At 42.6% G+C, this 14,167-nt stretch overlaps 1 long non-coding RNA gene across 1 annotated transcript in view; it reads left to right on the top strand.

The window, feature by feature from the left end:
* Positions 1–14,167, top strand: part of LOC138297094 (uncharacterized) — a 637,371-nt gene that overhangs the window by 415,008 nt on the left and 208,196 nt on the right. The window contains exon 3 of the long non-coding RNA XR_011203922.1: positions 11,271–11,333. This is a non-coding gene — a long non-coding RNA (uncharacterized lncRNA). The remainder of the gene's footprint in view (positions 1–11,270; positions 11,334–14,167) is intronic.

The following is a 14,167-nucleotide window of genomic DNA, read 5'->3' on the forward strand; positions in this document are numbered from 1 at the left end:
GGAACACAACCAAACCAGAACTTCTCATTGGATACACTAGTTCTCCACTCATCCACATTGCAAACCATACCCTAAATCAGTTATTTGGGTTTCTCATCTCTCTGGAGACAGACTCAAAACCTCACTTCCATTGTTTTTTTGACATTCCTTGAAAGGAAGAGAGTTTCAAAGTTAAGATGTCTTCTGATGAAGGTAAAAGAGAAGGGGAATAGCAGGATGAAAAAGACTTACCACCTCGAAAGAATTTCTCCAATGTTTGAAAATATTTCTCCATCGCTTCAGGAGAAAATAAGGTTTTTCCTAAAATGTGTCCAATGCAATATATGCAGCTAAAAACCTGATAAGAGGTGTGGTGGAGAAGCAGTCACATGGCACTCACTTCCTTTAATTAGAAACACCTGGAAACCAATTTATTGAAGGACATATCACATGATAAGCAAAAGAGAAGGTGGTGCATCATCATCAGAAGCTGGACCATCTGTGGGACCCTTACTTATCGACCAGATGGTTACCATCCCCGCTGTTTTTCCAAAACTGGAAGACATGGTCAATCGTAGCAAATGCTAAATGCCAGTTGCACTAAAAATGCCATCTGCTGCCCAGTTTATGGATGCTGTCAACAAGCATAATTCTGTTTTTTTAATCTCACCATTCCATATTCAATACCTCTACACAAATAGATATCTGAAAAGCAAATATAGAATACATTTACCTTTACATTACATACTATAAGCGAGTGAGTAGCTGCATAAGTGGTCATGTCAGTGTGTAGCAGGCTGTTTAATGATCCGCGTCTCTAGATATGCATAAATCGTTTTTTAATAACGCTAAAACTAATGAACAGATTTACATCAAATAACTAAAAGAGATCTTTCTGGACCAAGAGCTAGCTTTCGCCCAACTTTGGTGGCGTTCTGCTCAGCGGTTCGTACTGTAGTTGTGCCTCAAATCTCTATGGGAAATTGCGTAGGGAAAACACCTTTTAGGACCCTCCTTTTCCTGGCACCCATGAAGCAAGATAGACTGAAGTGTGATAGAGTGGCGCAGAGCACAGTGGTGTGAAATAGAGGGCCGTACAGTAGAGTGGCATTGGGTGGAGTGGGGCAGAGTGGCATAAAGTGGCAAGTGTGGAGTGCGTTCTGTACAGTAGAGAGGAATAGGAAACAGATTACAGTAGAGTGGCGTAGACAGTGAGTAGAGTACAGTATCATAAAGTAAAGTGGAGTGGAGTGGCGTAGAGTGGCGTAGAGTGGTGTTGAGTGGAGTAGCATTGAGTAGAGTGGCTTAGCACATAGTCGCATGTAGTAGTGTGCATAGAGTGAAGTAGGGTAGATTCAAGTAGGGTAGAGTAATCGAGTAGAATTGAATGACATACAGTGGAATGGCATAGAGTAGGATGGTAATGTGTGGAGTTTGGTGTGCTAGCGTAGGATGAAGAAGCAGTGTGTGGAGTAGAGTGGTGTGGCATGGAATAGGGTGGCGTACAGTAGAGTGATGTAGACTAAAGTGGGTTAGAGTGTGGTGGCCTAGGATGTAGCAGATTGGCGTAGAGTGCAATGGTGCAAAGTAGAATACAGCTGTGTAAAGTGCAGTAGTATAGAGTAGAGTGGTGTAGAGTAGAGTACAGTGGTGTACACTACAGTGGCAAAGAGCAGAGTGGTGGAGGAGAGTAGAATGGTGTAGAGTCCAGTGTGGTACAATGGTGTGGATTAGAGTGCAGTGGCATAGAATGCAGTAGCCTAGAGTAGAATGATGTGTGCTAGAGTGATGCAGAGTAGAGCACAGTGGTGTAGAGTGGTGGTGTGTAGAGTAGAGTGGCCCAGAGTACAGTGGCATAGAGTGGTGCAGAGCAGAATACAGAGGCATTCAGTGCAGTGACATGGAGTGCAATAGCATTGAGTCTTGTGGAGTGGCCTAGAGTGGAGTAAGGAGTGGAGGAAAGTAGAGTAGAGTGGCTAGAGTGGAGTGGACTACGGTGACTGGGAGTGGAATAGAGTAGAGTGTTATGGAGTTGACTATTGCAGACTACATTAGGGTGGCATAGAAGTAGAGTGGAGTAGACTAGATGAACTAGAGTGGAGTAAAGTGGTGTAGAGTGACTTGGAGTCGTGGAGAGTAGAGTGGCGCAAAGTAGAGTGGTGTATACTAGAGTGGCATACATTGGAGTGAAGTGAGGTGATGTGAAGTGGGTTAGAGTGAAGGATGGTAACGTACAGTGGCATACGGTACAATGGAGTGGCATGGTTTGGCATAGAGTAGTGTGGTGTAAAGTAGAGTAGTGCAGACTAGAGTACAGTAGTGTAGAGGGCAACATCATACAGTGCAGTGGTCTAGAGTGCAGTAGAGTGGTGCAGATCAGGCTAGAGTGGTGTATAGTGCAGTGTAATATAGTCATGCACAGTAGGGTACAGTGGTATACACTGCGGTGACATAGAATGCAGGGGTATAGAGTGGAATGGTGCAGAATAGTGTACAGTGGCATATAGAACAGTGACATTGAGAAGAGTGGGGCAGTGTAGAGTACAGTGGCATAGAATGCAGTGGCATAGAGTAGAGTGGTTTAAAGCAGAGTGGCATAGAGGGTAGTGGTGTAGAGTGGTGCAGAGTAGAGTACAGTGGCATATAGTGGAGTTGCATGGAGAGCAGTAGCATTTAGTGTTGAGGAGTAGAATAGATTAGAGTAAAGTGGTATGGAGTGGAATGGAGCAGAGCAACTTGAAGTGGCAAAGAATACAGTGACATACATTAAGTAGAGTGGCATAGAATAAGTTGAGTGGAATAGAGTGGAGTGCAGTGATATAGAGTGGAGTGGAATGGAGAAGAGTGGCTTGGAGTGGCAAACAGTAGAGTGTTGCACAGTAGAGTGGTATAGAGTAGAGCAGCATAGAGTGGAAATGTTAAAGTGCAGTCGGGTGGAATAGAGTGATGTAGAGCAGAGTGGTGTACAGAAGAGTTGTTACAGTAGACTGGCATTGTGTGGAATGGAGTGGAGTGTGCAAGAGTTGCATACAGAGAAGTGTGTGCAGTGTTGTGGCATGGCATAAAGTAGAGTGATGCAGAGTGGAGTGGTGCAGACTAGAGCACAGTGTTGTAGAGTGCAATGATGTACAGTGCACTGTCTTAGAGTGTATAGATACCGATTAAAGTAGATTGGCATAGGATAGAGTGATGCAGAGTAAAGTACAGCAGCGTACCGTTCAATGGTGTAGAGTGGTGCAGTGTAGATTAGACTGGAGTAAATTGCAGTGTGGTAGAGTGGTGCAGAACAGAGTGCAGTCACAAAGCGTGCAGTGGCATACAATACAGTGGTATACCGTGCAGTGGCATAGAGTGCAGTGGCTTATAATAGATTGGTGCAGAATAGAGTACAGTGACATAGAGTGCAGGGGCACAGAGCACAGTGGTGCTGAGCAGACTAGAGTGACATAGAGTACAATGGCTGAAAGTGGTGCAGAGTAAAGTGCAATAGTGTAAGGTACAGCATCATAGAGTGCAGTGGTGTCAAGTACAATGGCTTAGATTACGATGGTAGAGATTAAATGAAATGCGGTGGGGTTGCCCGGCCCATGTGTAGCCCCATGGACTGCCACCTCACTGGGGCAGAATTTGTAATGACATGGGGGGGCTGCCAGGCCCCACCACAACCTGCCCCCCGCAGCCCTGGAGACTACCACCTCCCTGGGCCTATTGTCTAATGAAACGTGGGGGGCCGGCCGTCCCCCTGCAGCCCCAGTGACTGCCACCTCTCCGGGAAATAATTTGTAATAGAATGCAGGGGGCTACCCAGCCCTCCTACAGCCCTGGGGACCACCACCTTCCTGGGGCTTATGTGTAATGAAATTGGGGGGGCCTCCCATCCCCCTGCAGCCCCAGGCACCAGCACCTGCCCAGGAAGAATTTGTAATGGAACACGCAGGGCTGCCTAGCCCACCTGCAGCCCTGAGGACCACCACCTCCCTGGGACAGAATTTGTAATGACATGCGGGGCGTCCCACCCCTCCCTGCAGCCCTAGGGACTGCCACCTCCCTGGGACTAATTGAAATGTTTCAGCCAATGATGGCCCGGGCCACCACCACCCCCCAGGGCCGGCTCCTGCTATGACCCGGGGTGCCCTCAACATGCACTGCTAATTAAACCACAAATTACAGCCCTCATGATATCTTTGATACATCATTGATAATATCAATGTAATGTTTGTAGTAAAGATTTTGATGAAAAAACTGCATGGCAGGAAAGCTAGTTATAGCTACCTTACGGCACAAATTTTTGTTACTTGAGATAACTATAATAGCTGAATTGATTGAATAATGCTGGAATGATAACATTAAATGGTGTCCTAGCATTTAAATATCTCTAAAATATAGCATTCAAGTAATAGGCACTCAGCATTTGTACATCTAATATAGAGGTGTTTGAGTGATGGTAAACGATGGAGCATCTATAGATGAAATGTACTTCTAAGTGATTGTAAAAAATAGATAACATTATAATGAGAATATGGAAACTAAAATTTGATTTCATTATAAATTTGAAATGTATAGTAGAGTGAATGAAAATGGACGGTTCTATAAGGAATGAGGTGTGTTTGTGAATGACAGTTCAAGATGGCGCTCATAAAAATGAGGCATGAACATCCAAGTGTAAGCAAGACCAGTTGAATGCAATTAGCTGTAATATGGTGGGGCTATGTTAAGGAGCATTGAAAGGTGTTCCGGCTTGATGCCGGAGTCGATATAACACAGGAGCAATGGATGGTTTGCCCAACACCTAACCCCAAATTAATCAAGGGTGAGGTCAGCATTCTAGGTAGTGGATTTGAGGCAAACACTGATCAGAGCCAGAGAGGCTTATTTGGCTAGATCTTTGCGGAGCATGAGATATGTTAATTATGAGTGGACTATGCCTCGGAAAAGCTCTTACCTTTAAACAACTGAGAGTGAGAGTTTTTTCCACAATATTTTAATTCAAACGGTATATGTGATGGATATTAAGTTTGGGTCTGGTATAAGTGATGCAAGAGGAACAGGATAACTATCATGTTGTAAACTAGTTCAGCAAACTGCAGTGTAGTTCAAGATGGCTTCCATAGAAATGAGACAATAATGATGAAGTGCTCTTGGGAGTTTAGACAAATGTAATCTGATGTTTAAAGGTGGGGCTACGTTGAGGGTTGAGATGATGTAGGGCATAATCTCCACCAGCACATCATGAATGGTATAATGATTTTGTTGAAAATTAGTTTAGTAGACTGCAGTATAGTCAAGATGCCGCCCATCGAAATAAGATAACAACGTCAAGTGCCATTGGCAGTGTAAACGAATGTAACTTGATGATAGAATGTAGGGCTACATTGAGGGCTGTGACATGCAAAGTATTATTTTTGTCAGAAATAATGAATTAAGTGAATTATCAAACTGCGGATCTGATGATTTTTCTCTTCAAAAAAACAACAAGTAAAAATTAGTTATGAGCAGAGTATACAGTCGATAAATTATTTTCTTATATAAAAAAATATAAATCCACAGGACTATTTAAGTTTTAATCTTGTCCTGTGCATGGCATGTGTAATACACTAGGGGCGTACATAGAGACACAGCCTAAAGATTCAAATAGGATTATTATTATAGATGAAACTTGGTCCAGTGTTTTGAAGTGTAGATAAAATGGTGCTAATAAGAATTATAATTTTATGACAAGACCGGAGGCTCCTATTATGCGTTTCTTTTCTCACTTTAATAAACAGCAGCAGTCAAGAAACATACTACAATTCCCAGAAGGCCAGAGAAGCAGAGCCAATGGGAATAAAAACGTAGTCCAACCAATATCCACCAATCATATTACGTACATATGCATTATGAAATCACTTGACAGCGAACATCCCTCTTTTCTTGCTGCTCGCAGTCAAGTTAAGTACCCTTTTTTCACTTGTGCATACTTATATTTGTGGTATTTCGATATTATATGTTTTAGTGGTGTGAATATTTAGTTTTATTTTCTTAACGTGTTTTACGGGCTGTTCTTGCGCGTTTAGTCCCTTCTTTGCCCAGTCGGCAAGTTGCCGCATCGTGTTGGCGCGCGGCGCCTCACGCGCTTCGGTTCCAACCGCCTCACGTTTCCTCTAACGCGGTTGGTCCGAAGCACCTGAGGACTCGTTTGGTGTGGCACGCATTCGTCCTCTTCAGCGCACACCTATTTCTTTTAAAAATACCTTTTTCCTCACCACCGGAGCCTTCGAGTCCACGTCCTGCTGTACCCCTCGCCCTCACTCTGCTACGGCTGGGATTTCCTGCTTCCTGCCTTACCGGCGACGCCCATAGGCAGGGCCTTCAGCTCCTCTACAGCCCTTTCTTTCCATTAACCCCTTATTTACCAGTTCCTTTTTTCTATTATGGAGCCAGATATTCCCCCTCTTTGCAGGATGCTGATGACATTAGGCAGGAGCTCTCTGCCTTTATTAAATCATCTGTCCAGCAGGCAGTAAATTCTTCCCTAAAAAAAAATTTCAAAAAATTTAGAATTTTCTTTCTCGGACATGATTTCTAGATCCATGTCGGCCCTCGCTGCGGGGGAATGCAGTCAGCACCTCTTTCCCTCAAAAAACCCCCAAAAATTTCGGAAAATGGCGCAAAGGAGAAGTGAGGCTTCCTCACATGTGGCAGAGGACGCGGTACCTCCAAAGGCTCCCTCCAAGGAGTATAAAAATGTGGACATTGGGAAATCAAGTTCGAAACATAAATCCAAATCAAAAAATATTATTGCCCCTTTGTTTGTTTTGTCCATCCCTGACTCGGATGATGATGTACCTCATTTGGACTCTGACTCCAATGTTTTGGACGTTGGGGACGATATTTCTGTTTCCCCTCCTCCCCCAAAGAAATCCAAATTGACCTCCCTCCAGCCTTCCACCCCTATTTCCCTTCTAGACCCTGAAGATTTCCCAATGTTTGACCCTTCGAATATCCTCCATCCCAACTCCACTGAGTGGGTTCCCGCTGATCATGTTGCCCAATATGTTTCCGCTAAAATCTATTGCCTATTGGACAAACAAACTAGAGCTAAATTAAAATCAGATTGTCCCCGTCCCTCCCTATCCCGCCATCTCTCTGTCACTCCTTCCATAGATCAGCCCCTCCCCACATTTTTTACTAAAATGGGCAAGGATCCACCCAAGGGAGTGGATAAGGCGTGGGCCTACTGCCAAGATAAATTGCTTGATGTTTTGGGTCCCTTAACCCGTATTTTCGACATTGCAGAGGCAGCCAGGATTGATGGCTCGTTTATTGACCCTGAAGAACTGACCCTATGGGTCCAACGTACCTTTTGCCTTCTGGCAAACGCGAATTCTGCACTCACCCATGAGAGGCGAAAGGGTTTACTACTAAAGCTGATCCAAAGTTGGTTAACCTGGCATCTGTCCAACCCAAAGTCCACACTGATGGCGCACTATTTGGAGATTCTTTTATCAAAGATTTAAGAAAATATGTGGCAACCTTTACGTCATTGGACAAAGCTCAGCAATCGCTGAAAAATATGTTTTCCCAACGGGTTTTTGCAAGAGCCGGCAGAGGAAGGAACCGCTTTGCCTGCCGCTCCAACCTCAACCAAGGTTCCAGAGGACACCATAACGCCTCATAACAGGAGTATAGGCCACTGTTCTATCCTCAAAGAAGCAGAGGTTTCCCCTCCAGAGGCTTCAGGAACGCAAAATCTTCTTCTCAACCAAGTAAGTCTTTTACTTCCTTCCATTCCCATAGGTGGGCGTCTCAGTTTTTTCCTAACAAAATGGGAGGAAATCACGGCAGACCCCTGGATTCTCAACACTATTCAGGGTTATTCCATAGAACTTTATTCAACCCCAGTCCAAACCCACTCCCCACCTCTTCCTTGTTCTTCCTCAGACATGGCTCTCCTTATTTCTTCAGAAGTGCAATCCTTTTTGCAAAAACAGGCAATCTCTCCCACCTTTCCCCACCCATCAGGCTTCACCAGCTCCATTTTTCTGGTTCAGATGAAGAACAAAAAGATGCGTCCTGTGATAAACCTCAAAGGTTTCAATCATTTCGTAGTATATCACCATTTCAAAATGGAAACCATCCTCCACCTAAGAGACACTCTGCTTCAGCGGGACTGGATGGTGCGATTGGATCTTCAAGATGCGTATCTAGTCGTTCCAATCCACCCTCATTTCAGAAAGTTCCTCCAAATCCAGTGGGCAAACCAATATTTTCATTTTACGTCTCTACCCTTCGGGCTATCATCGGCTCCATGGTGTTTCACCAAGCTCATGAAACCGGTAGTAGCCTTTCTCAGGGCTCAAGGGATCAGACTCATCATTTACCTCGACGACATTTTAATAATGAGCCAATCTCCACATTCTCTCTCAACTCATCTATCCATAACTGCTCCCTTCTCTCTGAGCTAGGTTTCATCATAAACAAGGAAAAATCCATCCTAATTACTTCTCAAACTATAGAATTCTTAGGTTTTCAGATAAATTCAATTTCAGCCACTCTCATGCTTCCCTCTGCAAAGATCAAGACCATAAAGTCAGAGATTCTTCAAATCCTACGAAGTTCTCAGATTTCTCTCATAACGTTAGCGCGAATTGTAGGTCTCCTCTCTTCATCAATTCAGGCCTTTTTCCCTGGTCCCCTTCACTACAGAGCACTTCAGAGGTTAAAAATTCAGCATTTACGGAGAGGCCTCTCCTATTCAGATTTCATCCCCTTAGACGTAGACGCACGCACAGAACTTCAATGGTGGATAGACCATTTAGATGCTTGGAACGGAAGGACTGTCTTCGCATCAGCCCCAGATCTAGTATTTGAATCAGATGCAAGCCGAACCGGCTGGGGGGCCTGGTGTGCACCAATCTCGACTGGTGGCACATGGTCGTCAGAGGAGTCCAAAATGCATATCAACTGTTTAGAGATGCTTGCTGGCTCCTTTGTGATCAGAAGCCTTGCAAAAAACAGAGTTCGTTGTGACATCCTTCTCAGAATGGACAACATCTCTGCGGTTCGCTATATCAATCATCTTGGAGGCACAAAATCCAAACCGCTGGCGGAATTAGCCAAGGGCTTTTGGGAATATTGACTTTTAAACCACATTTCGGTTCATGCAGAGTACCTTCCAGAATTTCTGAATTCAGTGGCAGATTGGCATTCTCGTCATCTTCGAGATTCAAGCGATTGGAAACTCCACGCTTCCAATTTTCAGAACCTACAGAACAAATGGGGTCCATTAGTAATCGACCTTTTTGCATCTCGTCTCAATTCTCAGCTTCCCCAATTCTACAGTTGGCACCCAGATCCATTGGCTTTAGCATCCAATGCCTTTTTACAGGACTGGTCTCTTTCCCTCAATTACGCCTTTCCCCCTTTCCTCATGATCAGCAGGACATTGGATCATGTCAGACGCCAACAAGCCTCTCTAGTACTCATAGCTCCCTTTTGGCAATCACAAGCTTGGTTCCCAACTCTTTTAGAGCTGTCAATAGATTTCCCAGTGTTGATTCCTTCCTTCCCGAATCTGCTTCTAGACCCTTTAGTCTGTCCTCATCCTCTCATTCTGGACAACGTGTTGACTCTCTCTGCATGGAAAGTCTCAGGCAATCCCGTTCTTTCCCTAGCATTTCGGCAGAAGTTTCACAATACATCTCTCAGTCCTGGGCCCCAGGTACAAAGAAAGCTTATCAATCAGCCTGGTCTATTTGGCACAGCTGGTGTCTGGGAAAACACATCAATCCAGTTTCAACGGATGTAATTCTTAGTGTACATTTTTTAGCGGCAGAAGCTAGTAAAGGTAAGGCTTTCCGTGCTATTAATTTGTACAGATAAGCTATTTCCTCCAATCACTCTTTTGTTAATGGGAAACCAGTTGGAGAACACCCTCTGATTTGCCGTCTGTTAAACGGAGTAACCTAAATACAGTCAACTATGGGACGTTAATATTGTTTTGAAATTTCTATTGTCATGGCCTGATAATCTCATGCTTTCTCTAAAAAAGTTATCTGCAAAATTAACCATGTTATTGTGCCTTGTTTCAATGAAACATCTCTCAGATGTCAAAGTGCTAGATATTTCTAACCGTCAATTTACTCCATCTGGAGTTTTGTTTACTGTGGTTCTCCAAACCAAAACCAATTTATCCTCAGTTTTTTACCCATATTTTCCTGACCATCCGAAACTATGTGTTGGACAATGTTTAAAAGTGTATGAACTAAAGACTGCAGATTTGAGAACTCCCTCTCATTGTCAATTACTAATTTCATTTAGGAAACCCCACAACCCTGTTTCGTCCGCTAGGTTAGCCCAGTGGGTTAAATGGCTAATGTCTTTGGCTGGTATAGATACTTCCATGTTTGGAGCTCACTCTTCCAGAGGGGCCATGGCTTCCAAAGCTTTTTGGGCAGGTTCTCGCTTAGAGGATATTCTCAAGTCTGCAGATTGGTCTAATGACAATGTATTTAAAGTCTTTTATGGTAAACCTGTCAATAATGTGTCATTGAATGTAATTAAACTCGCATAATAGGAGCCTCCGGTCTTGTCATAAAATGTAGATTTTCCTATTCCCATGACGGAAAGTCTTAATTTTAATAAAGACACTGAGGCGAGTATTATCCCTCCACTTATTTTAACTGTAATTGTTCATTTCCACCCCCCCTTCTTTAGCGCCATTGGCCATCACTCAACCTTCTACCCAGGACTTCGGCGTACTCTTGCTCCTCTACTCGTCAAACTGCCAGGACACCACTCATCACTCCATTTTCTGCTGATCATACTTTCCAGAATCTTTCATGGTTATCTCGGACTTTTAACTTTTGTTCTTATCTTTCCTCATGGCAATTCTTATTTATTTCATTTACTATATTTCCATTGTTTAATGTCAATTGACTCTCTCGCAAGAAAAGAGGGCTGTTCGCAGTCAAGTGATGTCATAATGCATATGTATGTAATATGACTGGTGAACATTGGTTGGACTACGTTTTTATTCCCATTGGCTCTGCTTCTCTGGCCTTCTGGGAATTGTAGTATGTTTCTTGACTGCTACTGTTTATTAAAGTGAGAAAAGAAACGCATAATACTCGCCTCCGTGTCTTTAATAAAATGAAGACTTTCCGTCATGGGAATAGGAAAATCTACATTAGATACTGTTGTTGAGGCGTCAAGGTTATAAAAGATGAATGCGATTTAACATCTAATGCTAATGATTATATGTTTTGGTAAAATGAAAGATAATAACAAAAGTATATGTATTTGCTTAACAGTTCCAGAAACAAGAATGAAAGACCGAAGTTCAGCTGTTTATACGTAAAAGAAAACTATACAACGTAAGTGACTATGTGGTCATTTGAGAAGTAATTACAAATCATGTAAAAACAAGGGACAGAATGTTATTGAATGAATGAGGACTAATAATAGGGTGGCAGGAAGTCATGTTGTTGGAATAAATAGAAGGGGTTGAGGTGTAAACCATGTACATAATTGGCAAAGTAAGTTTGTATTGATTTTATTCTAAATCAGTAAAAAACGTTAGCAAACTGGTTAGAAGTATTGAAAATTATTTTTTGTGATGTATATATTTTTTAGAAAGTTTAGTATGCACCCTGGTACTACCTTGAAGTACCATGGTAATATTAAAATGTTTTTTTTAAAAACTACGTCCTGCACTGTATTTGACTGCCCTATATACTGCCCCATTGTACGCCACTGTACTCTATGCCCTTGCACTCTACTGTATGCCTCTGCTCACTACATGACTGTACATATGAGTTACTGCACTCTGCACCACTCTACTCTGCATCACTCTGCTCTGAAGCACTGTATTCTATGCTACAGCACTCTACACCACTGTATATAGTTTCACTGAAACAACAAAGGTTGAAAGGATGTAATAGGTGAAAATGTCAGTCAAAACATATTATTTTAAACTTTAAAATACAATGAATTTCACCAGTGATCGCTATCTCAAGTAACATAACTTGCGGCCTAAGTAACTATTACTTGTGTAATACCTACAAATTACTGTGCTACTTAAAAAATAAATTTTAAAAATGCGCAATTCTCTCTAAACTGCTGTAAAAATATACAGAAATGTATAAATACATTTCTCTACTAGGCGCCACTTTTATAACATGGCAATAAGTAGTGAACAACTATAAAACTTACTACTTATCTGAAACTGCGACTGCAACCCAGAATGCAGACAAATGCAGAATGAGAACACAGCTAAAGTGTGCTAAAAAGTCCATGGCCACCATTTACCTCTCGAAAACACAGCTGTTAGTCAATCACATACTGACTTCTCAACCACATGTACTGAAGTATACCATGAACTTAGCAGCATACCGCAGCACAATATATAGCTAAGTTTTTTAAAAATGTATTAACACTGTTCACACATACTTCCACAGATTACAAGTTACACCTCATTATATATATTCCTGACACATTACATGTATATCGGTTCACACACTTTCATGCTACATCTGTTTCAAATTCCAAACTCCATTCTACGCCCCTCCATTCTCTGCCACTCTGCTCTAAACTTTTACAATCTACTCTTACAGTCTGCGCCACTCCACCCTATGTCACTCCACTATACACCACTCAACTGTAAACAAATCCACTGTACACCACTCCACTCTACTCCATCCTATGCTTCTCCACTCGAAACCACTCCACTGTACACTATTACACTCTTAGCCACTCCATTCTATGACACTACAGTCTATGCTACTTCACTGTACTCCCTTGCATTTTACCCTACTAAAATGTATGCTGTTACACTGTATGCTTTTTCACTCTAAGACACTACAGTCTACTCTATTGTACTCTATGCTACTCGACTATCACCACTTCAGTGTACACCATTGCACTATACGCTAATCCAGTGTATGCTAGTCCACTCTGTCTCTCCACTGTATGCCACTCCACTATATGCCACTCCACTCTACAACAAACCACTGTACGCTATTGTACTGTACACTACTCAATTCACTATACAGTTTTCCTATTCATAACTTACACAGCATCAGTAACATATATTGCACAAAACGTGAAACAAAATCGAGCCCTCCACCTATATTAAATTTGGTGCTGTTTGATGAATCTTCAAAAAACTTTACAAACATAAAGTTCATCAACCTCAACTCTTTCCTGGAAAGTTCAGGGCTGATCTGTCAAGTGGAGGCTGCAAAAAAGGGGGACCCAGAACTCTTTTGCCCAAGCACTTTTTCATAGTGAAATTGAACAGCGATGTTGTAAAAACAGCTGAACGAAATTTCACCAAATTTGTCAGAAACTTAGGTCTCAGTTCAGAAAGCATGCTTTTTTGTGATTTGGTGTAATCCACTCAGTAGTTTTTGAGCAATTAAAATAGAATGTATGTATTTCATGCCACTGAGGACCTACAGAGTCGACAGATCTCAAGTTTATGGGGGTTATTCTAACTTTGGAGGAGTGTTAATCCGTCCCAAAAGTGACGGTAAAGTGACGGATATACCACCAGCCGTATTACGAGTTCCATAAGATATAATGGACTCGTAATACGGCTGGTGGTAAATCCGTCACTTTTCCGTCACTTTTGGGACGGATTAACACCTCCTCCAAAGTTAGAATAACCCCCTAGATCTGATTGGCTGCCACCACATCATCATAGATGTGGCAGGTGCCATTTTAGGACTGGTTGACTCAGTTTCCTGTCCTGTAAAAAGGTGACAAAAAACATACAGAGGGCAGGGAAGAGATACCCTGCCCTCCTAAGCCTGGGGAGGACAGGGTCAAAGAGGGACCCTCCCTGGGGTCAAAATGTTTTTTGTTTATTTACTTTTTTATGTGTTTTACTTTGCTGTGAATTCACTGAGGATACATGCAATTTGTTTTTTAAACCTGTCCATTTTTAAAATAAATACCACGAGGGTGGGCCAGAGCCTAGGGGAATCAGAATGATCTTATATTATCCTAGGAGAAGGGGTGTACTGCCTAAATCCTCGAGTGGATTTTGGCTCTGGAGAATTCATGCCCCAGCGCCTGGCATTTTTTGTTATGATGGCGACAGAGATATGATGCCCCCCCAGTCCATTCCCACACCAGGGACCTGCGATTTTTTAGGATGGAGAGAATGAGTGCGAGATACACCTTCCCTAAGTCATACTATGGCCTT

This window comes from Pleurodeles waltl, chromosome 1_2, assembly GCF_031143425.1.
Source record: "Pleurodeles waltl isolate 20211129_DDA chromosome 1_2, aPleWal1.hap1.20221129, whole genome shotgun sequence".
NCBI classification, from domain to species: domain Eukaryota; kingdom Metazoa; phylum Chordata; class Amphibia; order Caudata; family Salamandridae; genus Pleurodeles; species Pleurodeles waltl.